Source organism: Eschrichtius robustus, chromosome 15 (genome assembly GCF_028021215.1).
Source record: "Eschrichtius robustus isolate mEscRob2 chromosome 15, mEscRob2.pri, whole genome shotgun sequence".
Lineage (NCBI taxonomy): Eukaryota > Metazoa > Chordata > Mammalia > Artiodactyla > Eschrichtiidae > Eschrichtius > Eschrichtius robustus.
In genome coordinates, this window is record NC_090838.1 from 2,531,942 (window position 1) to 2,555,859 (window position 23,918).

A 23,918-nucleotide genomic window follows, 5' to 3' on the forward strand; every position below is an offset into this window, starting at 1 on the left:
AATATCAACACATGAAATTCTGTTTTGACTCTATTTTTACAAAGCAGGTTAATTTTGGGCCCTGGATTAACTGTAAACTTAGCTCTATCCACCTCTATCCTCCTTTGATTCCATTTGACGTGTTGCCCATTTACATCTAATGTGGTCATTGATATGGTTTAATTTAGGCCTATCATATTACTACTTTTTTTTTTTTTGCAGAGTGGGATCTCATCTGATTTTTGTTCCTCCGCTACTTTTGTTCCTATCATCTTTTGGGTTAATCAAATATGTTTTGTGCACCACTTTAAATTCATTTAAATTTATCTTATCTATTTAAAAAAACATTTTTAAGTGTTTGCTTTGTGGATTACAATATATATCTTTTATCACTGTCTACTTAGAATTAATATTATCGATAAATGACTATCTAAATATAGAAAACTTGTCCGTTTTTGTTAAACTTATATCTAAGTATTTTCTTAGTTTAAGTCTACTGTAAATGAATTTTTTAAAATTTTATTTCCTTTTGTTGTTGTTAGAATGAGAAACAACATTTCTTTTTGTATAGTGACCTCATATCTGTGATCTTATTCATTTTCTCAGTTGTTTTGAAAATTCTTTTTTTACACAATCATAGCACCTGTGAAAAAGGCAGTTTGATTTCTCTCTTTCCATGTGCTACTTATTTTTCTTGCCTTATTTCACTGGCCAGGAATCCCCAGCACAACTTTTGTATCAGTGTTATTAATATATAGTATGTTTACAAACATTATTACGCTCTTAATTTTTGCTTTAAAGAGTAATATACCTTCTAACTAAATTATAAGAAAAAGGAAACCTATTTACAATCTTTTATATTTATTGAAATATCTGCCAAATCTAGAACTCTTTATTCCTTCATATAGATTCATGTTACCATCTATCTGGTGTTATTTCCTTCAGGCCTGAAGTACTTCCTTTTAGCATTTTTACAGCTCAGGTCTGTTGGAGAAAAATCTCAGTTTTCTTTTTTATCTAATATATATATTTTTTAAATCCTCATTTTTCAAGGACACTTTCCACTGGGTGTAGATTTCTGGACTGATGTTTTTCTTTTAGCACTTAAAACATGTAGTTTCACTGTCTTCTGGCTTCTATCATTTCTAATGAGAAAGTCAGCCATCATTTCTGTCATTTTTCTTGCTGTGTATAAGGTGTTGCTTCTCTCTAGGTGAAAAATCTAGAAGATTTTCTCTTTAACTTTGGATTCTAACAAATTTATGGTTTAGCAAGATTTATGATGGGCATAGTTGTCATTTTCTTCTTATTTATTTTGCTCAGGTTTTATTGAGCTTCTTGGATCTATTAGGTGATATTTATCATTACATATCAAAATTTTCGGCCATGTGTCTTTAAATATTATATTTTCTGCCCCATTCTCTCTCTTCTCATTCTCAGAGTGAACTTACACGTATGTTAGGCTGCTTGGCCTTTGCCCACAGTTTACTAAGGCTATGCTTATTTTACTTTAACCTATTTCTCTCCCTTCTTCAGACTGTACTATCATTCCTGTTGATCATTTTTCCCTCTGTTGCCTCCAATTTGCTGTTAAACCCACCTATTAACAGTTCATCTCAGATACTGTGCTTTTTACCTTTAGAGTTTCTATTTGGTTTCTCCATTCATTCATTTTCTGTAAGTGTATTTTCCTTTAAGTTCTTAAACATATTGATAATAGCTGCTCTAAAGCTCTTGTCTGCTCATTTCAACATCTCAGGCATCTTGGGTTCAGTTTCTATTGACACCTTTTTTTGGTCTTGATTTTGGGTCACATTTTTCTGTTTCTTTCCATACATAGTGATTGTTAAAATTGTAATCTGAATATTAACAGTGACACACTGTAGAGCCTCTGTATTTTTGTTTCGTTGAAGCATGCTGAATTCGTTCCGGTAGGGAGTGAACTTGTCTGAATTCAAACTCCAACCCCTGTCCTTCCCGCATCAGCAGCTACTCAAATTCACACTCAGTTCTTTCTGTTTTTAGCTGCTGCATTTTTGTGGGGTCCCCTGGGAAATCCCCTGCGCATGTGTATTTAGCAGTCCACCAATGGTTTGGGAGAACTTATGGCAGATTTTGGTGTTCTCTTCTCAGTGGCTCCCCCTCTTCCAGGATTTTACCCTCACTTTCCAGATGATCAGCCCTGAGCCACAAGTGGATTGGAGAATGCCCTTTTGCAAAAAGGTGCAAATTCATAAATCTCACCACTGCTTTCCTGTGTTTTAAATGCAGAGTCTCCTTTACTGACTGCTTTTGAAATATTTTGTCTAGGTTTTACAATTGTTTTCTGGAGGATGGTCCAACCAACCTACTCTCCACTGCTACTGGGAGCTGGACCCTCCTTCTGAGATTGTTTGAAGATGAAGCTATTACATATCACACTCTTCACGTTACCCTGTTCTACAGGTACAATTGTCATCATCAACATCATCATCATCAGCAGCAGCATTTACTGTTTGTTTAAACTTGGGGAGGACTGTGTGACATCTCTATATTTAATATGTAAATGAGCTGTAACAATAATAGTATCACTTACTTGACCTACTGTGGTCAGCTAAGAAAGGCCCTCCAAAGATGTCCATGTCCAAATGCCCAGAACCTGAGAATGTGGCCTACACAGTAAAAGGGACTTCCCAGCTTCAGTTAAGTTAAGGATCTTGAGGTGGGGAGATGCTGTTGGACTATTTAGGTGGTCCCGGTGCAGTTCAAGGGGCCTTATAAGAGGAAGGTAGGAGGATTGGAGTGGAAAGAAGGCCACATGACAAAGAAGCAGAGGGAAACAGTCAGAAACAGAAGATGCTCTTCCTGACTTTGAAGATGCAGGATGGGGCCACGAGCCATGGAATGCAGGCAGCCTCTCGAAGCTGGAAAAGGCAAGGACGCAGGTTCCTCCTGGATCCTGCAGAAGGAATGCAGCCGTGCTGACACCTTGACTGTAGCCCAGTGAGACCCATTCTGGGCTTCTGATCTCTAGAATCTGTGTTGCTTTAAGCCACTAAGCTTGTGGTAATTTGTTATGGCAGCTGCTAGCTCTGGCAAAGTAATACACCACCATAATGATTTTATCCGTGGCATTCACAACTTTCATTTCATGAAAAAGAAATAAGCTACATAGACCTACTCATTATACAAATACCTAAAAGAACTCATCAGAGATAGACTTTAAGGTTGTCATTTTCTGTATATCCATATCAGTTTCTTACTAAAGACTACCACTTTGTGAATTTAGGCTTAATTCAAGGGTAATAAAAAATGAGAATAGTGTTTTGAGAACCACACTGATAGCAAAGGACACTTCTTTAGATACTATGTTGAATGGCCCTCAGGCACCTACCTGTTCTGTACTTGCAAGCAGTATATGTGTAATTTCTTCATAAGGGGTTTTTGATTCAATCTTCTTTATAACACAAGTGGAAGCTTATAAACCAGTTAATATTTCTACCTTACACTGTTTCTCCTGAGTTTCCATTTACCTTACAAACTACTTGTAATAAAGCCAGCATTAGTTTTTTTTTTTTTAGTGCCTAATTGGCAGAAGAGCTGTCTGCTTTCTACAATTTTGTGTGTCTAGGTGGTATTGGGTGACTAGTTCTGGCCAGTGGAAAGTGAGAGTGAGAGGAGTAATATGTCAGCTCCAGGCTAAGGTGGAGTGTCTGCATCTTCCCCATATGTGACCTCAGAAGCCACAAGCTCAGATGGGGTGTTAAAGGCAGAGGGGGCCTGGGTCCCTGCCTCTTCCCTCGGAGCAGAGTCTGCCAGGAACGTCTACGCTGGACTTCGCATAGCAAGAGTGAAACTGCTAGGTGGTACCTGGTTGGGGGGCTTCAAGGAGCTCTGCTTCTTTATGTCTCAGCCCAGAAAGAATTCAGGGAGAGGCACAGTGATATATAGGAAGTGATTTATTAGAATAGGAAAACTGTGAGGTTTACAAGCAGGTGGACGTGAGGGTGCCACGCCCTGAGAACTTAGTGGGCTACAGTTTAATAATCAAAGGAAAAGTGGGGAGGGGAGAAGATCATCTTCTTCCTCATTCTTGAGTAGACGTCAAGCTTCCATCGTCAGCTCCTCCTCGACGTTGGCTGGGGGAGTTTTCTTGTCCCTACATGGTCAAGCTGGGACTATCACGGCACAATTTATATTAGCAGAAGGGTGGTAACATATGCTAGAAATGGTAAATCATCTCAGGTTTTAGTACAATGTCACCTTTTCCTTATATTTGTTTTGTTTTTAGTGTGTGCATAGGAGTGTGTCCTGGGAATCATTAACTTACTGAGTGTTCTGGGCGGGATGTGGGTCTCATGCCACCATTGTTTTATTGTTTTGGGGCAAGTCTCATGCTTCTGTTGCATGGTTTTGTTGCTAAGCAAGCATGCTTGGTTTTGTGGTTAAGCAAACCTGCTTTCTTGGGTGATCGTTAACTTACAATACTTTTTTCTTTACTTACAATCCCCTAGTGGGATTAACTATTTAATCAAAGTATTTGATACTTCGTCCCTTTACTCTGTCCCTACCAAGAGGAAACCTTCATCCTGTTATGCCATTAACACTCTGGGACTGTTGGAGCAGCTTACACATTTACCTGTAGACCACACAATCATCAGATTAGATCAGAAAAGCTGATTTTGGAGAATCCTAATAGTGGCTTGGCTATGAACTGTGGAGGGCCTCCCATAGGCTGGGCACTTATACATTCTTTATATTCCTGTATCATCCCTACAAGATATGTATTTTGGCAGGAGCCCAAGGCTCAAAGAATGTAATGAATTTACCCAAAGCTGACAACCAGAAGTTGATGGAACTGGGCTCTAAAGCCAGTCCCAATGTCACAGTCATGATCTTTCCCTGCAACACTCTACTTTTAAAGTTGCAGAACCAGGGATTGCTATAATAATTTGGTTCAACCCCCTCTTTTTATGGAGGTACATGGAAAGTAAATAGCAACAAAGTTGGTTTCTTGAGTTGTTTTTGTTTTGTTTTGTTTTGTTTTGTTTTTTTAAACTTTTTATTTATTTTTTTTAATTGCTGTGTTGGGTCTTCGTTTCTGTGCGAGGGCTTTCTCTAGTTGCGGCAAGCGGGGGCCACTCTTCATCGCGGTGCGCGGGCCTCTCACTATCGCGGCCTCTCTTGTTGCGGAGCACAGGCTCCAGACGCACAGGCTCAGTAACTGTGGCTCACGGGCCGAGTTGCTCCGCGGCACGTGGGATCTTCCCAGACCAGGGCTCGAACCTGTGTCGCCTGCACTGGCAGGCAGATTCTCAACCGCTGCGCCACCAGGGCAGCCCTTTATTTTTTCTTTATCAGGTACACTGGCGCAGTTCTTAGTAGGGGCCATTTGGCAATGTCTGAGACACTTTTGGTTGTCATAATTGAAGAGGTGTTATTGGCATCTAGTGGGTGGGGGCCAGGGATGCTGCTATACATCCTACAATGCCCAGGACGGCCCCACAACCAAGAACGATCCAGCCCCAAATGCCACTAGAGCTGAAGTTGAGAAACCCTGTTAGGGGGCGTAAAACCGGTACGTGGCAGAGATGGGATTCAAACCCACGCTATCACTGCTGCATAATGTGTCTATCCAAAAAGACTAATTAGCACTGACCGAGAAACTTGAGTTAACTGACCAGTTGGGAACCTAAGGGATACGTAAGGGAATCATTTCAGCACTTTGATCTTTACGAGGCTGTGAGCTCTTGGACCATGGGGACCAAGGCCATGTCCTACTGAGTTTTCATTGTCTAGTATCTAGCACATCACAGAGTAGGTTCCTGCCCAATGTTTATTAAATTAAAACTTAATCATTAAGTAGTTTTCCGTTCCCCTAAAGCTGATATGAATGATAGCCACTTGGTAAATAATTTGAGAAGAATATTTATCAAGTATCTTTTGCCGACTGACAAAACGTGCAGCTCTCCTCCATCCTCCAGTGGAACCATGGCTTGAAGATCAATGTTCCTGGGGATTTCTTTGAGGAGAACAGGCCCTACTCCCCTGAAATGCTGAGGTGCATTTCCTCTCGTGCTGCACGTTTACAACTGCTGCCTCCCTTTCTTCTGAGTCTTGTAATTCTCGGCAGCTGCTTTCAGAAGATATTCAATGCACTAGCGGCCGTTTTTCTGTGCACTGGGTCTTTTTGATTACCTTCCCCGCTGCTCCACAGCAGGGTCTGAGCTGTTATTATGTCTTATTTCCATTTGGTAAGAGTCTCTTGTGCAGAGATGCTTCCTTAATTGGCATTTCTGTGTCGGGGGCTTGGGAAGCCGGCTTACCCCTCCTTCTGCCCTTCATTCACTGTGGTCCCCACCAGACCTGTGGCTAGCCATCCAACTCCCTTCTCATCAAGAAATCTTCACTCTTCTGTTGTTGGATTTCATTTTTAATTCAGAGCCCTTGGAGTTCACAGCCCTCTGAAAAACAATATTCAAGTCCAGGAGCCCATGTATTATCTGAGCCGAATCCAAGGTATTTCAGCCCATTAGAAAAATAAATGACTGTGGAAAAGGAGGAGAAAGGTATTATATACAACAGTTTTCACACCCACCAGCCTAAATGCTGTCTGATTAAGAAAAAAAATTCACAAGCCTGTGGCTCCACACCGATTTGATACAGGGAGTCACAAAGTTAGACAACCATGACAGTGATCCCCGCTGGGCTTGGAGCCTGTCTACCCATGGGTCCATTTCTGTGTTGACTCTAAGGAGGACAGGTGAACTCCATCTCCTGGTAAATGATGGAATTTGTAACCCCCTGTGATTTGCTTTAGAATAAACTTCTCGTCCTTAAGATCACTATTACTTTCTAGAAAGCTGCTGTTTGTGCCATCGAATTTTCCCCTCACATACCACACTGTCCCATTTTATGGGTGAATGCTAATTATGCAAAGAAATGCCACATTCCCACAGGTGCACGGGGACTTTTCTTTCATTACACCTCACTTATCTGAGTTTACGCTCTCTAGGCTATGTTTGGAAGCCCTGTGAGGCGAGAAGGGGAGGTGATGTGTTCCCTTTGGGAGGGTGAACAGAGATGAATGGAAAGTCTTGCCGGGGCCCAAATGTAGTAAGGACATTTCCAGGGGCTGAGAGCTTTTTCCTTTGGGTGTAGGACCTTCACACCACACTCACTCCTCCCCCCCGCCACTCCCACCCAGCCTCTGCCCACTTGAATACACACCTCCGGACTGGGTCTTAAGGCCTTACTTTGAGGACCACTGGACCATGGGTAGCTTGCTTACCTACATCCCTACCTGCAGAGCCAGCCTGAGTCCTTCCTGCCCAGGGATCTGCTTTGCCAGAACATGGCTGCCACACACAGGCCCCACTTCATGAGGATGGGGGCAGCAACCTGGAGGCCAGCCCATTTTGAGGGCAACAATTTAAGATTTACATCTAGAGTTTTCATAGATGGTATCTATACATGTTTATAGCCATCCATTCTGACTGCGTAATTATATTCATTTCCCGAAAAGCTGGAAGAAGAATATGATGAGACTACACTATAAAGGAATTAGAATTAGGTGACATCACCAAGGCACTCTGTAAACATCATCTCCACTCTCACTACATGCCGGGAAGGTGGAGCTACTTCTAAATGAGCAAGCTGGGGTTCGGGCTGTCCAAAACTGAACGAGAAGTTGATCTTTCAACAAATTAAATGAGAAGAATGGGGGAGCTGAGGTTTGGAGATAGTGGCGTTCTGCTGCTGATTTATTTGGTCACTAATTATATTTATTTTTGTGTGTCTCTACCCAGAGGCTGCTGTGATAGCCACCTTTTTAAAAAAATCCAAATCAAAATAAAATGTGTTATGCCCAAGGCATTTTTTGTTTTGATTTTTTAAATTGCATATACAATTTAGGAGAAATTTTATCCATATGTTTTAGATTCACTTAACTGAAATCATGAGAGTGTTTTTTGTGAGTTCTATTTGATTATCCTTAAAACCTGTCATGAGTTTATTTATAAAACCCCCCTTTTTTCTTTCTGTAAATAGTGTCACTATTTTCCAAAGGCAAATGTACTCCATCCTGAGAGTTGTGGGTTTTTGCGGGAATTTGCAGAGCCCTGCATTCTGATTAGAAATAAATTTCATCCTACCTGGTGAGCTCACCCGTGGTCAGGCAGGTTACTTCACCCAGCTGCACCGACACTTCATCAGCCCCAGGCCCCAGATCTGCAGAGCAGGTAACCCCACTACTGAGACATAGTTCATAACCTCTGTTTCAAACATTCAGCTCCCAGATTGGCTTACTTTTCCTCCTGCTAAAGGAAACTATTTGTGCTTTCTTCTGCCTCTTTTTCCCTCCCTTTCACTTGAATCCCTTTTTATTTTCCTCCCCTGCAGAAAGTCACTCTGGCAAGGATACCCCCAGGTCTGATGGTGGGACGTGTAAAAGCCACCAGGAGCCACAGAGCGTGAGGGAGGGGAGCCACGCCCAGGGACAGTGGCACGGGTGCAGCTGGTACCACGTGTGCAATATTTAAACGAAGGCTATCTGTTAATAAGTCTATGGTGCAGAAGACTCCTTTTGCTCAACTTTTAAGAATGGGTCTCTTTCGTGTCTGCAAGATGAAAACAAACACATAGCCCTTACCTTAACGGGTACAGTCCCCCTTTCCAAACTGGAGTGTAACCTGGTGGATGTCGTGAAGTTTAGTGGTGTGCTTCCAGAGCAGGGATGGGCTTCTGGGAACGCATCCCAAGGGGATAATCTCAATTCCTCCAGTTCACCAGCCATCTGAGCCCTGGGCTGGTTAAGAGCTAGTCTTCGAAGCCAGCCTGCAGATAAAATCACAGCTCCAGGGCTTCCCTGGTGGCGCAGTGGTTGGGGGTCTGCCTGCCAGTGCAGGGGACACGGGTTCGAGCCCTGGTCTGGGAGGATCCCACATGCCGCAGAGCGACTGGGCCCGTGAGCCACAACTACTGAGCCTGAGCGTCTGGAGCCTCTGCTCCGCAACAAGAGAGGCTGCGATAGTGAGAGGCCCGCGCACCGCGATGAAGAGTGGCCCCCACTCGCCGCAACTGGAGAAAGCCCTCACACAGAAACGAAGACCCAACACAGCCAAAAATAAACATAATAAATAAATAATAAATAAAATCACAGCTCCAGCCCAGGTGAGGTGTGCACCCTGGGAAAGCTCCTTACTGAACTGCTGCCTCAGTCTCCTCACCTGTAAGATGGGGATGAAAACAATGGCGACCGCTCATGGAATACATGAGAGCCTGCAGAACACGTAGCGCAGAGATGGCACATAACAGGTGCTCAATAAATGTTAGATGTGCCTCTTGGTCATTGCTTTCAGCTTCTGTTTTCTTATCTGGAGAATATGGATAATAATAGTTTTTACCTAGTAAGATTATTGTGGAGATTAAATAAGACTATATAAGATTATGGAAAGCATGGTATAGTAAATACAATTAATGTTGTTATCTATTACATTTGGGCAAACACTTATGAACAAAGTACTTATTGCTGTATATTTCTGTCGGCAAAAAAATGTAAAATCTAGAGAAATTTGACCATTTTATTTGGTGATATTTGGAAGGTGAAATTATGTTTACAGTGATTTTTTAATAACACTGGGAAAAGCTATTGTAAAAATATTAAATTTAAAAGAGATAAATCTTAAGGTATCATCTGAAAAAACCTGTACATAGGGGACAAAAATCTAGAAAAATATATCAGTATATTTATTAGCACTGGCCTTTACGTGGTAGAATTGAGAATGTATTTTTCATTCTTATTATTTTTGTACTTTTAAACAAATTTTTTACAGTGAGAAAATATTACTTTTAGAAACTGGGGATGGGTCCATCCTTTTACAAAAGATCTTTAAATATTTTTTAAGCCTGGGCTTTATAAAATATTTTCCTTCTCTATGGATCATTCAATGGCACTGCAGTCATTGGAAAAACTGGGCCGTGATAAGTAATTTTATGATGACAGTCTAATATCAATTCAAGTAGTAAATGAGAGTATAAATGAGAGTATTATCCACCCTTGTATCAGGCCCCTTGTCCACGCACACCATGATGAAAATTTAATAATTTATTAAGCACAGAGACCGACACATACACACTCAATAAATATTTATTAAATAAATGAATAGTTGAATTAAAAATGAGCTCAGTCATTGAAAGAAGGTTTAATCCCTATAATGTTATCTGAGATTGTAAGAGGAAACATGCCAAGTCAGCTGTTTTAGCACAAAGAGTATTGGATCAGAACCCAGGCATCTGTTGAAATAATGTGCCTCGATGCTTTGCCTCCTCACTGGGTGGTGACTTGTTTGCACTGAATGTTTTATTATGACTTTTCTATCTCTGTGATTCTAAGTGATAGGAATAAATGGTGATGATGATTTGTGCTAGTTTAATGTGAGTACACAGGCAGTTAGTATGGCTGACGCGGAGTCCCCTTGCTTTCCGGTGCAGCCAGAATGAAGACCAGATCCTTCCCCAGAGCTGAATGGCCGGCGGGGCTGGCAGGTGCTTCGCGGTCCTCACCTCCTGCTGTTTGCCTCTCAGACGCTGTGGCTGTACGTCCTGGGCTGACAGCAGCTCTCAGACAGCGTCCCCCTCTCTGCTGCTGGAAGATGTTGTCACATCGTGTTGCTCTGCATCCTGCCCTCCCTCCGTTCCCCCACCTCATCCCACTCTCTCCTCCCCTCCTGCTCCGTTTGGGACCCCCTCACCAGTCAGAACTCAGCTCAGGTGTTACCTTCTCAGGGATGGCACGCCTGCATCCTTTCTTACACACTCTTAGGGAACGGGGTTCCCTTTCTTTTGGAATGTTCATCTTATTTTGTAATTATGTCTCCACAAGCGTGTTTATTTGATTACTGCCTGTGTCTCCCACCGTTGTCCGTTTCCTTCATGGGAACAAGTGTAACTGTATACTGTTGGCGCTTTGAAAATTGCAGATCCTCACCTCCTGTTTGTTGAATAAGTGATAGTTGCTGATAAATTAATTCAAGGAAGAACATATAGGATTTCCCTGGTGGCGCAGTGGTTAAGAATCCACCTGCCAATGCAGGGGACACGGGTTCGAGCCCTGGTCCGGGAAGATCCCACACGCCACGCAGCAACTAAGCCCGTGCGCCACAATTGCTGAGCCTGCGTGCTAGAGCCCGCGAGCCACAACTACTGAAGCCCCTGTGCCTAGAGCCCGTGCTCCGCAACAAGAGAAGCCACCGCAATGAGAAGCCCATGCACCACAACGAAGACCCAATGCAGCCAAAAATAAATGAATAAATAATTAAAAAAAAAAAAGAATGAACATATATTTTTTTCATCTACAGAAGAAAAAAAGAGTATGAAGTTTGTATGATAGTTAAAGCTTTCCTTACACTGACTTATCACTCCGCGGGATACATAAGTAGTGCAGGCATCATAATCCACGTGTCAAAGTTGGATGAAGAAGCCAAGGTCCGGTGCAGGGCAGTGACAGAGCTCATCCTAGGGCCCAGAGCTGGACCGCATATTCTCTCCATCTTGGTGGAGGAAATACTCACCCTTACACTTGCTCTCCTCAGAGAAGAGGGCAGGGTGGGGTCAGGGCAGCCCAGCTGGTCTGGGGACCTTGTACACAAGAAGCCATGCAGATGAGGGCAGCCCTGTTTTATTTTCTTTCTCTGCATGTGGCTTAAGCAGTCAGCTCTTTGGCCATCTCTTACTTTTGGTCTCTTCCTTCCAGGAGACCAGCCGAAAGTTAAAGATGAAGGCTTGGACCTCTGAGGCAGGGGAGACACCCCCAGACTCCCAGTCACTCTATGGGCTCCATCCAGCGAACCAGAACCCTACACTAGGCTCTCTTTCAAAAATCCCACCCATAATAAAGTAGTAATTCGCCTTCCATTGTCACTGTCTTTCATGATACTTCTTTCTCTTGGAATCTTAGGTAGAAATAGTTGTCATCATAAGGCAAGACTTGGATGTTGCTGTGGCTTAAGGCAAATATCTTTTCCAGGCTGTGATAAGGGTGCTCCATTTTATGGTCCTTCCCAGCACTCAGACCTTTCACATTAATAATCACCTCCAATTATAGAGGGCTTTACAGTTTCCTCGGGACTTTCCCACGTCTCATTTGCTCCTCAGAGGTCTGCAAGGGTAGGTCTTATGTTTGGGTTTGGGTTTTCTGGGTTGTATCTGTAGCTCCTGGCAGAGTGACTGACACATAGTGGCTATTGAATGGATGAATATTTAACTAACTCAGTGAAGGGACAGACAACCTTTTGCAATGGGCACTGTGGTGTTTTTTATGCCTGATTTACAGCTGGGGAAACAAAAGACTTGAAGTATTACATGACTTTCTAGAAGATACATTCCAGGTAATGGAAAGACTCCTGGTTGCTAGTTCAGTGTTATTTATTCAAGTGTATTATTAGGAGATTCATACATGAGTAATTTTTCTTGTAATGATTTATACTCATTTTAAAAGACTTTATTGAGGTGTAATTTACACACTGCTATTTTACACTTTGTGAGTGTAAAAATCATTCAGTGATTTTTAGTGAATTTAGTTGCACAATCATCACCACCATCCAGTGTTGGAACATTTCCATCAGACAACAAAGGTGCCTCCATCCTGTTCTCATCCATCCTGGCTCCTGGTCCCAGGTGGTCCTCCCTTCTTGATCTTTATTTTTTCTCTACAGATTTCCTTTTTTCTTTTTAAAAAATTATATGAATGGAATTGTACACCATGTAGTACTTTGTGTCTGGTTTCTCTCACAGAGCAGAATGTATTTGAGGCTCATCCATCTCGTTTTTGTCCATTACTTTTAATTGTTGAACAGTTTTCATTGATGTGCTGCGTTTTGTTCATCATTCACAAGTTGATGGGTATTTGGTTTGATTCCAGGTTTGGGCTGTATGGACATGCTTCTATGAACAATTGCATACGTGACATTCTGTGGACAGGTTTTCATTTCTCTTGGGTGAGTACCTAGGAGTGAATTGTTGTCTTATGATAAATTTATGTGTTTTTTTTTTTTTGGTTAAGAAATCGGTGAATTGTTTTCCAGAGTAGCTGTACTAGTTTTCATTGGGTGTGTAGACTTCTTGCTTCACATTCTTCTTTGAGCACTTTGAACACGTCCTTCCATTGCCTTCTTGCCTCCATTTTTCAGTTGAACAATCAGTCATTAACTGTATCAATATTTCTGTGTATGTGATGAGCGGTTTTTCTATTTATGCTTTCATGGTTTTCTCCTTGTTTTAGCTCTCCATATTTTGACTCTGATGCATGTAGGTGTGGATCTCTATGTTTTTCTACATAGATTTCAATGAACCGCTTGGATCTGTAGATTAGTGTTTTTCACCAAATCTGGGAAGATTTCAGCCATTACTTCATTATTTTTCTTCCCCTTTATCATTCTTTACTCCTTCTGGAACTCCTGTTACATGTGCTGGTTTCCTTGATGTCCTATAGGTATCTTTCTTCAATTAATGTTCCCTCATTTCTTTTCAATCTTTTACTTGGATTGGATTATTTCTATTTGTTCTTATTCACTTTCACTGATTCTTTCTTTTACCATCTCAAATCCATTACTTGTTGAGCCCACCCCAAATTTTTCGTTTCAGTTATTGTACTTTATGACTACAAACTTTCCATTGCTTATTTTTTGTAGTCACTGTATTTTTATTGAGATTCCCTATTCGTGGAGCAATTTTCACCACATGTTAATTTAATTCTTTAAATAGAGTTTCCATAATTTAAGTATTTTTAGTTGCTCTGAAATTTTTGTCCTCTAAATTCAGCCTCTGGGCCCACTCCCTGTCAGTTTCTACTGACTGCTTCCCCCTCTTTCCCTGAATATGGGCCACACCTTCCTGTGTTTGCAAGCCTCATAATTTTTTATTGACAACTGGACATTTTAGGTAATGAATTGTTGCAACTCTGAATTTTTTCCCTGAGGGTTATTGTTGTTGCTTCTATTTTTTATTTTATTTGTAATAACTGGATTGGACTCAACCTCCAGTATCTGTCTCCCCTATGATGTGGAGCTGGTGAGCTCTTTGCTCATTTTGTTTTTAATTCTTATCTGTATTTTTTGGTCTGGATTCCTAGAGGTCACTCCTGAGTCTGCATAGTTTATTTTTCAACTAGGTATTGTTTAAAGTTTGTGCTAAAACTTTTTTATGCCAATAAGGTTTCTCCCCTCTGCTGATGGATCTGCATGTAGGGTGAGGAGCTCATTTAATGCTCAGGCAATTTCAAAGTATCCTAGGCTTTCTCCCTCTGCTGTGTCCTCCCTTCACAGTCCTGGAAGCACCACTGCAGTCACTGAGCTGGCAGGAGGGGTGCAAGCAGCCCCAGGAAGGACCATTGCAGGCTCCCACTGCTGCGTACAAAGTTCAATAGCTTTTCATGAGTAAACACTCCTCCATTCATTGTTTGCTTTTGGTTAGTATTCACAACCCTTAGAATGGTTGTTTTGATATTTTTGTCCAGTTTAATATCCATTTTGGGGGGTATTTTTGTTGACCTCTTCACTTTGACAAAACTTAAAATCCATCCCCCAATTTTATCTATTTTTATAAAGTATATTAGTAGAGATATTATAGTTAGGAAAAACTCAAAGTGAAAAAGTTACTATGGAGAAAAGAAAAGAATGATGTAAGAATGTTGCAGTGCATTTATCTGGTATCTTATAATTCTCTCTTTAACTTCACTCTATATAATTTTTCTTTTTACAGAGGGAACACTCTTATGCAGATAATTCTTTCCTTCTGAGTGCCATGAGTCCAAGAACAGATTAGGAGCTCCTTACATTCCATCAGCATCAATCAATCCTATCCTCCCTCAGCCGTGAAAAAGAAATCACCAGGAATTTGTGACAAAATAATCTTTATTATACTTTCTGCACCAATCTCATTTGAATTCTGATTGCAGAGCTGAAGGTACAGTGTCTTTTCCTTCAGATTTAACTCTAATTTACACAGCTGTGTCGAGAGGCTTACAAGCAAATCGTCTCCAAGTGTTTAGAAGACGTATCAGGCTGAGCATTCTAAGATGCAGTTTTCCCTTTCTCTCTTTTCCCCCTTCCTCTCTCAGCCAATGATAGGTGTTCACTTTGCTGAACCACAGGGAGAAGGGTGCCAGGCGGGACCACAGACACACACACAGAGTGAATGACATTTCACAAATGAAGTGGGCTCATTAAACAGCATCTCTACAACATGCATCTTCTGTGGTCATCTGATTTTCTGATGACAGGGAGGTCACTGAAATTGGCCTGATCCATCTTTCAACTCCTTGTCAGAATCCATCAGGGGGACCCAATTTTCTGGTTCAGCAGGGACCGTATGTGCAACGCCGACACTGTGGTGGCCCTGGACAAAGTACAGCCATGAAGGACTTGTGGGTGGTTATAATGGCGTCAGTTAAAGCCAACAGAGGCAGCTGAGCTGCTCGCAAGAAATGGCAGCTCAGCCAAGTTCTGGCCAGTGGATCTCACTTGCTTTTTTTTTTTTTTTTTAATCTTTTTATTTTATATTGAAGTATAATCAATTAACAATGTTGTGATAGTTTCAGGTGCATAGCAAAGCGACTCAGCCATACATATATTCAATACATGTATCCATTCTCCCCCAAACGCCCCTCCCATCCAGGCTGCTGCATAACATTGAGCAGAGTTCCCTGTGCTATTGCTTTTAATTGACAGTGATTATGTGGAGATCTCACGTAGGTGCCCGATAGGCAAAGGGAAGTTTGTGCCGACTGCTGAGGTTTGTACGATCTGAACTGTGCTGGCATTTGCTCCTGGGAGAACTCGTAGACCTGAATGCGTGTGCTAATGAAATTAACATTGGTCCTTCCTTCCTTCTTTCTTTCCTTCCTTCCGCCCTCCCTTCCTTCCTTCCATCATTTGCTTCTCATTATGAACAATTTAGCTTTTGAAGATCTCAGTTGCAGATTGTCTTTTGTAAGTATTTTATTATTGCAATTGGGTGACATTTGTATTCCCTTGTTGAGAAAAACTGGGGAAAAAGCAGCTCCTTTCTGCTATACAAATCTTTGTCTGTAGCATAGTGCATTAAAAATAAAAAGAGAAGAAAAAGAAAAGAACCGTGGCAAGCAGAGCTAGGGATTTGTCTAACCCACAAGAACTGGAACAAGTGTTTGCCAATTACTTAAATGTAAGTTTCAGCTATATAAAATATTGAGCAATGGAAAAAAAAGAGCCTTTATTTCAAACTGCTTTTATTTCATTCTTTATTTTTCCCCCCACATTTAAAAAGTCTTTTTTTTAACTTGTAGGAAAACCATTGATTTTAGCATGTTTAATAAAGAAAACAGCCTGAGAATGATGCATTCATGAAGGTTTAGCTAATTAAGCAGGACCGAGAAATCACAGTTGGTGGGGAAAGAAAGGACTTAATGGATAAACTACTCATGCATGTGTGAGAGCATTTTAGTAAAGTCAGGGATGCAGGTACTGTCGTATAAACTACAAGACAACAGGAAATTCATTTTGAGTGTGCATGGATTTAAATAGGTAAACTTTATTTCCTGTGGCAGGCAGTAGGGCTCAAGGCACTTTACAAATTGTACCTTGTTAATCTTTGCAAAACTCCCGGGAGACAGGGAGTTGGTAAATACCATTGTCTCTCCTTCCGACAGTGAGAGGACCACAAGTGGGGAGAGATGAAAAGATTTGCCCAAGGTCACACAGCAAGTTAATTAGAGAGTTTGAAAGAAAACGTGTGTCCCAGTCCAGTTTTCTTTCTATTAGACCCTGCTTCTCTGTCTCTACCCCTGGGTGTCTCAGCCTTTAACTGTGTTCCCAGCACTTGCTACTCATCAGTGACTTTGGGAGACTTTCCTTCCAGGAGGCTTAGAGATCGCATTGGCATGGGAAGCAGTTAGGGTTCTTATTACTTCTGAAGCCACCTGGCCTCCAAACAGGTGCACAGAGAGTTATTTGGAAGACGGATGGAAATACCTCAGTTTGCATTGCTTTTCAGAGGTGCCAGTGGAGCAAATGCTTCTGTCCAAACGAGGGGCGTAGCTGACAGTGGGCAGGAGCCTGAAGATGGCAGTCACTGGGTTTGAAGAGAGTGTCTAGGTCGTTGATTATCTCTGGGTATCCTGGGGACCCAAGGAGCATTTATTCATTACTTTCAGCTTATTACTTTCTGCTTTCAGCATATTTCTCAGTGGGTACCAGAGCCCTTTCGATTGAAGCTAAGATGTAAGTAAAGGTAACAATGCAGGCACAGCGCCTGACTTTTCGTCCTCGCAAACCACCTCCTCGTTTGAATTTCTGTGAATGGCACCTTCACAGAAATTGTCTCACAGTCACCCAGGCTTGAAACCACAGCGAGCATCCTGGGTGCTTTCTCCTGCTTCCTTTCCACGTGCAGTGATGAAGGCCTATAAATCCTGCGTCTATGATGTTTTCCGTGGCGTTCTCCCTGGTCTCTTCTGTGGCACCACCATAGACCAGGCTGTCCTGCCTCGTGTCCGGCTGCTCGGGCCCTGCTCACCCCAGCACTTCCTGCTCGGCCCCGACAGACTGTGTAGAAGCACACAACCCACTCAGAAACCGTGCACGCCTCCCTCCCATGGCGACTCTACAGCAACACGTCTAGAACTGAACACGTGCAAGCCCACACTCCTGGTTTACCACCCAGAGAGCAGAATACCATCTTCTGTCCATTGTTAGAAATATTTACCCACAGACCTACAGTGAGGGAAACCTTTGTATCCCCGCTGTTCTAGCAGTTGATGGGAGCTTGTATCGTATAGCTTCCATTTTCTTGTCTAGATTCACGCTCCACCAACTTTTCCTCTTCTCTGTGTCCCGAGAGTGTGACCCCTATATTCTGCATCATCCTACATCCTATGTATCTATCTCTCTTACCTTCTATCTCTCTATCAATTATCTGTCTATTATCTCTCTCTCTCTCTCTCTCTATCATGTACTCATCTATCCATCTAGTCACCTGAATGTGAGACTTTAAGGAATGGTGGACTTTATGGTAAACTGAAGTGCATTTCCTACCTCAATGCGTTTAAATATTAACAATTAGAAGCACTGTTTCAGCAAATCAGTTATCACACCATCTTCCTTAGGCCAACTTTCTGTGACCCTAGTTCTAGTTCTAGACCCATCTGTTCAATTTCTTCCTTGACTTGTCCTTATCTGTAAGTGAAGGAGCAAAATGTGGACCTGGGGTTTAGACTTAGATTTCTAAGGAATCTTTATATCTCAAAGTTCATTTTGCTTTTGTATATTGTATGTATATGTGTGTAGGGTACTTCATTTTAATGTTTGACATTTTATATACATTAATTCCAGTACACGGGATTGTAATAACTGTCTCAAAATGAAGCTCTCTCCTGCCATTTTATGATTTATTAACGACACAAGAAAGAGAACGATCCTTTAAAACATAAATTAAGTCACATCTCTGTTTGGGACCCTACCATGGTTTCGAATCTCACTCTGAGTGAAACCCAAAGCCCTTCTCATGGGCTGTGAGGCCCTATAAGATGTGCCCCCAGTTCCCACCTTGACTTCACTGACACCATCCTTCTTACCCATCAACTCTGGTTGATCCTCAAACATGCCGAGCACATGTTTCCTTGATCCTCAAACATGCCGAGCACAGAGGACCCCAGACTCTTTCCTCTACCTGCAACCCTCTTTCCTAGGAATTCTTTAGGGTCACCCTAGTGTCATCATATCTGAGGGGGCTTTTCCAGACAAGAAGGGAAGGAAGTAAAAGGCAGATGCAAGAGTATATAGCTTTTTCATGGAACTTTCCCAGAGTTGCACTTCTGCTTGCATCTCAGCTTTGGTTGTAAGAGCAGCATGTAAATGTCATCTTATAGTTGGGCATATTACACACCAAGTGCCACTGGGGCTCTTTGGAATGGACAAGAGAGGCTGTGAACAAGCAGCCAGCATTCTCTGCCACAGGTGAGTTCAGGTCAATGCATCCCCATATGCGGCTTGAAAAATATTTCCAATCTGTGTATAAATGTTCATTTTGTTCTCGTTAGCAAGTCCTATTTTCCGGGAGATTCTCAAACTTGCTCATGACACGAAATGTGCTATTACACAGTGCCTTAGAGTTATATGTGCTGCTCACCAAAGTATTCTGGATCTGATTTGCTGTAAAGTCCTCTTGGCAGAGGGAGGTAATGCATCCATGAAGTTTCCATCCATTAACTCATACGTAGGTTCTGTTATCAAGAGGACTGCACTAATACTGGAGCACATATTAGGGACGTGAATACATACACAGAACAGCGCACAAAGAGCCGGAGGGAGTGAGGCAAGGTGGATGCTCTCATGGGTGGGCTTGTGGTCTCCCAGTCTTCCCTTTTATTGGCCATGCTGCCTCCAGGCCTCCGCAGGCTTGGCTGTGGTTGTAACGACAGCTTTCGGTTTATGGAATTTCATCGTCTGTATCATGCAGGCTCCTGGCATCCAGCAGGAGTGCATTGAAAGGTCACGAATGGGCCTGAGGTCTTCAAATCTATGAAAAGTCCCCAGAAAAAGGGGAAACGTATAGCATTTTATAATGGTTGGGGAAATTAAATGTTAAGTGCCCAGGACAGTACTGCCTATTAGACCTTAATGAACGTCAATTTCTTTCCTGTTTTTCGTTTTGCATATTCTGCCTTCCTGATAACTTTCCTCTTTTGCTCTGGATTTTGCATTTTTTCATCAGGAGCTAAATTCTTTCATCTTTAATCAGTAGATTTTGAGGGGTACGCAGATATAACGTGTTTCAACCAATTCTATATTTTATAGAAAAAAGCCAGCATATTTACTAGCTTCATTTAAAAATATGAATGCTGTAGGGTCACTTTTCTTATGAATAATTATCTTCCTTTTCTAGTTTTTTTTTAAATACTGCTAATTTTCAAGGATAAGTAGCATGAAGAAGCTTGAACCGTGCTAAATAATACAGCAGTCCATTGCATAACAACGACAATTCTGTTGTTAATAATTTTTTTGTAGAGTGCTTTGGGCCTGTAAAATGCTGTCCTTTTCCTTTTCTTAATCACTTTTCATGTATTCCTGAGAGATAAAAATGGTTGATTTTATATTTCCTTCCACTGAGGAGAAATGAAAAAATCAGTGTTTATGGAACGGCCCCAGGTCACATGACTAATTTGTCACAGAGTATTAGAGAAGCACATTTTATTGCCAACAAATATTTTTTCCTTATGAAAAAAGAAACAGCAGTGTTCTCAGCATGGAACTTGATATATAAGATGTGCTCAGTAATTAAATTTTTCCCCCTCAGTGGATAGTAGTTTTTATTTTTTATTCATGACTAGCATGAGTTTGGGTTTGGTCTTTTTTTTTTTTTTTTGGTAATTCTTTATATTCAATCTGGAAAGAAAATCTCACAATCCTTATTAATAATATGGTGTTCTCAATCCTGGCTGAATATTAGAAACACCTGAGGAGTTTAAAAAACCATCTGGTCGGCCAAGGGTTCTGGGCATCGGTAAATTTTAAATGCTTTGTGGATAGTTCTCACGAGCAGCTAGAGGTGAGACTCTCCGGATGAAAGAATAACTGAAATGCAACGTTTAAGTAGGTTTCTCCCACTCGAATATCCTCTAATTCAGAAAGTCCACTTAAGGTCTCTCTTTGTACTTCTAGGATGGCACGTGAGGGGTGTGTGTGTGTGTGTGTGTGTGTGTGTGTGTGTGTGTGTGTGTTTCCCCAGTAAAGAAGACTTTTCCAAGTGGAAGCTTGTGCTGTATTTGTCATGATTAAGAACATGGTCTTTATTTAGCATTTTGAGTTTCTTCTCCACCTACTGTGGATAAATTGCTCTAATTCCTCAGTCAATGCCTTCATTTGGTGGATAGTAATACTTATTTCTCAAGATTGATCTGAGCATGAAAAGACATTTATTATGGGTTGAATTGTGTCTGCCATAAAAGGTTGAAGTCGTAACCCCCAGTACCTCAAAAAGTGACCTTATTTGGAGACAGGGTCTTTAAAGAGGTAATCAAGTTAAAATGAGAATCATTAAGATGGGCCCTGAATCCAATGATTGGTGCCCTTATAAAAATAAGAAATTTGGAAACAGAGACAGACTTGCACAGAGAGAAGACAATGTGAACACACAGGGAGAAGACTACCATCTATTAGCCAAGGAGAGAGGCCTGAAAGACCCTCCCTTGTAGCCCTTAGAAAGAACCAAACCTGAGACACCTTGATCTGGACTTCCAGCTTTCAGAACTGGGAGAGAATAAATTTCTGTTGTTTAAGCCACCCAGGCTGTGGAACTTTGTTATGGCAGCCCTGGCCCACTAATACGACATTATATAACAGCTTAACACTGCCCAGTGAATTATATAAACTCAGTAAAAAAAAAAGCTACAATGAAGGAGATAAAAATACAGAAAATATTACCAATGCTGTTAAAAACAAATAATAGATTAGTTAAGAAAGTCATGATTTATGAGACTTCATAAAAAAGATACACAATAAATTAACATTTTACTGTATTTTAAATCATATTAAAATATAATACATTAGCCAATTCCTTGATGTAGAGCCAAAGCCAACTTTCTTGAGTATGGATCTGATAATAGACCATTTTGACTCTTCTCTTTTTAACTACACTCATATGCATTGTCTCTAATGTTCAGTGACTTTCTTTTAAAGTGGAATGAGACATTACAGAGTTTGGAGGAGAAATCTGTTTTTTCTTTGGATCTCTCAATTTATAGAGATTTATTTTTTCACTTTCTTTTTCAAATTGAGACTTCACAAAACATTCACTAAATCCTTCATATAAATCACTCCTTGTGGCCCTAGTTCTTTGGTTTGGGTCCTACTTTTATCGATTACATGATTAGAATGAAAAATACAACCACACAAGAGGTTGAGAAATAAACAACTGATTTCCAATAGACTGGAGCTGTCTTGGGGGGAGTTGGTGAAGGAGACATGGGGAGGGATGGAGAGCGGGGGACCAGTGGGTAGGTCAGTGGGAGGTGAGTGGGAGCACTCCTTTGTTATTACTAGGTTATCAGGGTAAACTGGATTATTTAGGTATTTAACTAGTAGTGGTATTGATTTAGCCACTGCATTTATTTCTGGCATTAACTATTCTCTTTATGTGGCTATTTTATCTGTTGGGTTTTCAAAAAACACTTCCCTTGTGAATGTGTTCTCTAGAAATGCATCACATATGTGAATCTTCATTATATCTGATTTCAGTTCATGCTGGAGTTTTGCTTTTACTTTGTCTTTTTGTGCAGAAACCACTGTTATTCCCCATTAACTTTCACCATTTTCAGTGGATTTGAAACTGAAAAATGTCTCTCTTCTATCATTTGTTGTGTGTATAAATTATGCTGTCCAGATGCTTTCAGTTATGCTAATCTTTCTTCTGAAGAGTTTAGCCAACCCATGTATTAATTATGTGTGTATACACATATGCATATATACATGTGTGTATGCATGTGTGAGTATGCACATTAAAATTAGAAACAGTATTGCAAAGATATCTAACACATAATAGACATTAGATAAATCATTTATTTGTTGTTGAAATTAGTGTCTCTTTGGTTGAGGCAAAAAGGTTATAGCTATCTTAGCTACAATTCATTTACAACATTTAAAAATATCCTGCTTTTCATTTCTCTCTCTGTATTTTAAAGTTATTATTTTAATTCCCTCTAAAATAGAATATATATGAAACAAAAATTTGGTGAGAATGTCATTAAAAATATATTATATATCATTTAATTTGGAAAAATGCACATAATTGTACATAAGCCATTCTATTGAGAAACATGCTGTAGCTTTCAACCTTCATGTCTTATGTTGAATATACTAATTAGATTATGAAGTTTTATAGGAGGTCACACACTTTTTATTAAGGCTATTTTTATATACTCATGTTTGCATATATGTGTATGTGTATGTATATGTACATATATGAACACATATACAGGCATATATGTATATATATGTTTATTACTTTATAAGTATATATGCCTATATATAATTTTATTCTAATATACATATATGTGTATACAGCTCTCTCTTTATACAAATGTATTCCCATAAACATACATGTGTGTACATATAGGTATGTATTAATAAATAGCACAAATGATGTAATTCCAGTAATACTTTCCATTGGATTATACCTGTAATAAAGAAAAAAATGTGTGCTTGCCTTGTAAATGACTGTTTTACCAAATTTTACGCTTATCTAGTTTTCAGTTTTAGCTACTCTTTGTTTTTTGGAGCTAGAGCTTGTAAGTTACATATTTTTTCTCACATTCTAATATTTATTTCCCCTATTCTTACCACATTAAGAAGAATATCCACATAAGTTAGGGAAGTATGGAGTCCTGGAAAGATTGTTTACCTTGGAGAATGTGATTAATCATGTGTGCCAACAAGGTTTGAATACAACGTTGGTTTAAGTTTAGATTTGAACTTATATTAAGATTACAGAATGAAAAAAAAGAAATGATTACAGAATGAAACAACCACAACTTAAGCTTCATGTAAATTCTCACTTTAGGAATTGTACCAAATGCTGTAGTTACTACTGTTTTATCCATTTGAGTTTACCCCCTTTTTGATTTAGCTTATATTAATATTTTACAGTATTATCTTCTACTTCTTAAATGGCTTATTAATATAATTCTACATAATTAGTGTTCCATGTTAAACAAAGTGATTTATAAATTTGATCAATGTATATATTTTTAAACAATTTTTCTATTTTGTATTTAATTCTATTTGAAATGCTCAATATCTTTCCCCACATTGTTTGAAAAATGACTTTTATAAACCCAAGACTACCCTTAGAAATTTGATTTCTTTTTCTTTTTATAATTTTATTTTGCAATTAAGTTAATCTTCAGTGGCACTTGAATTCAAAATTAATTA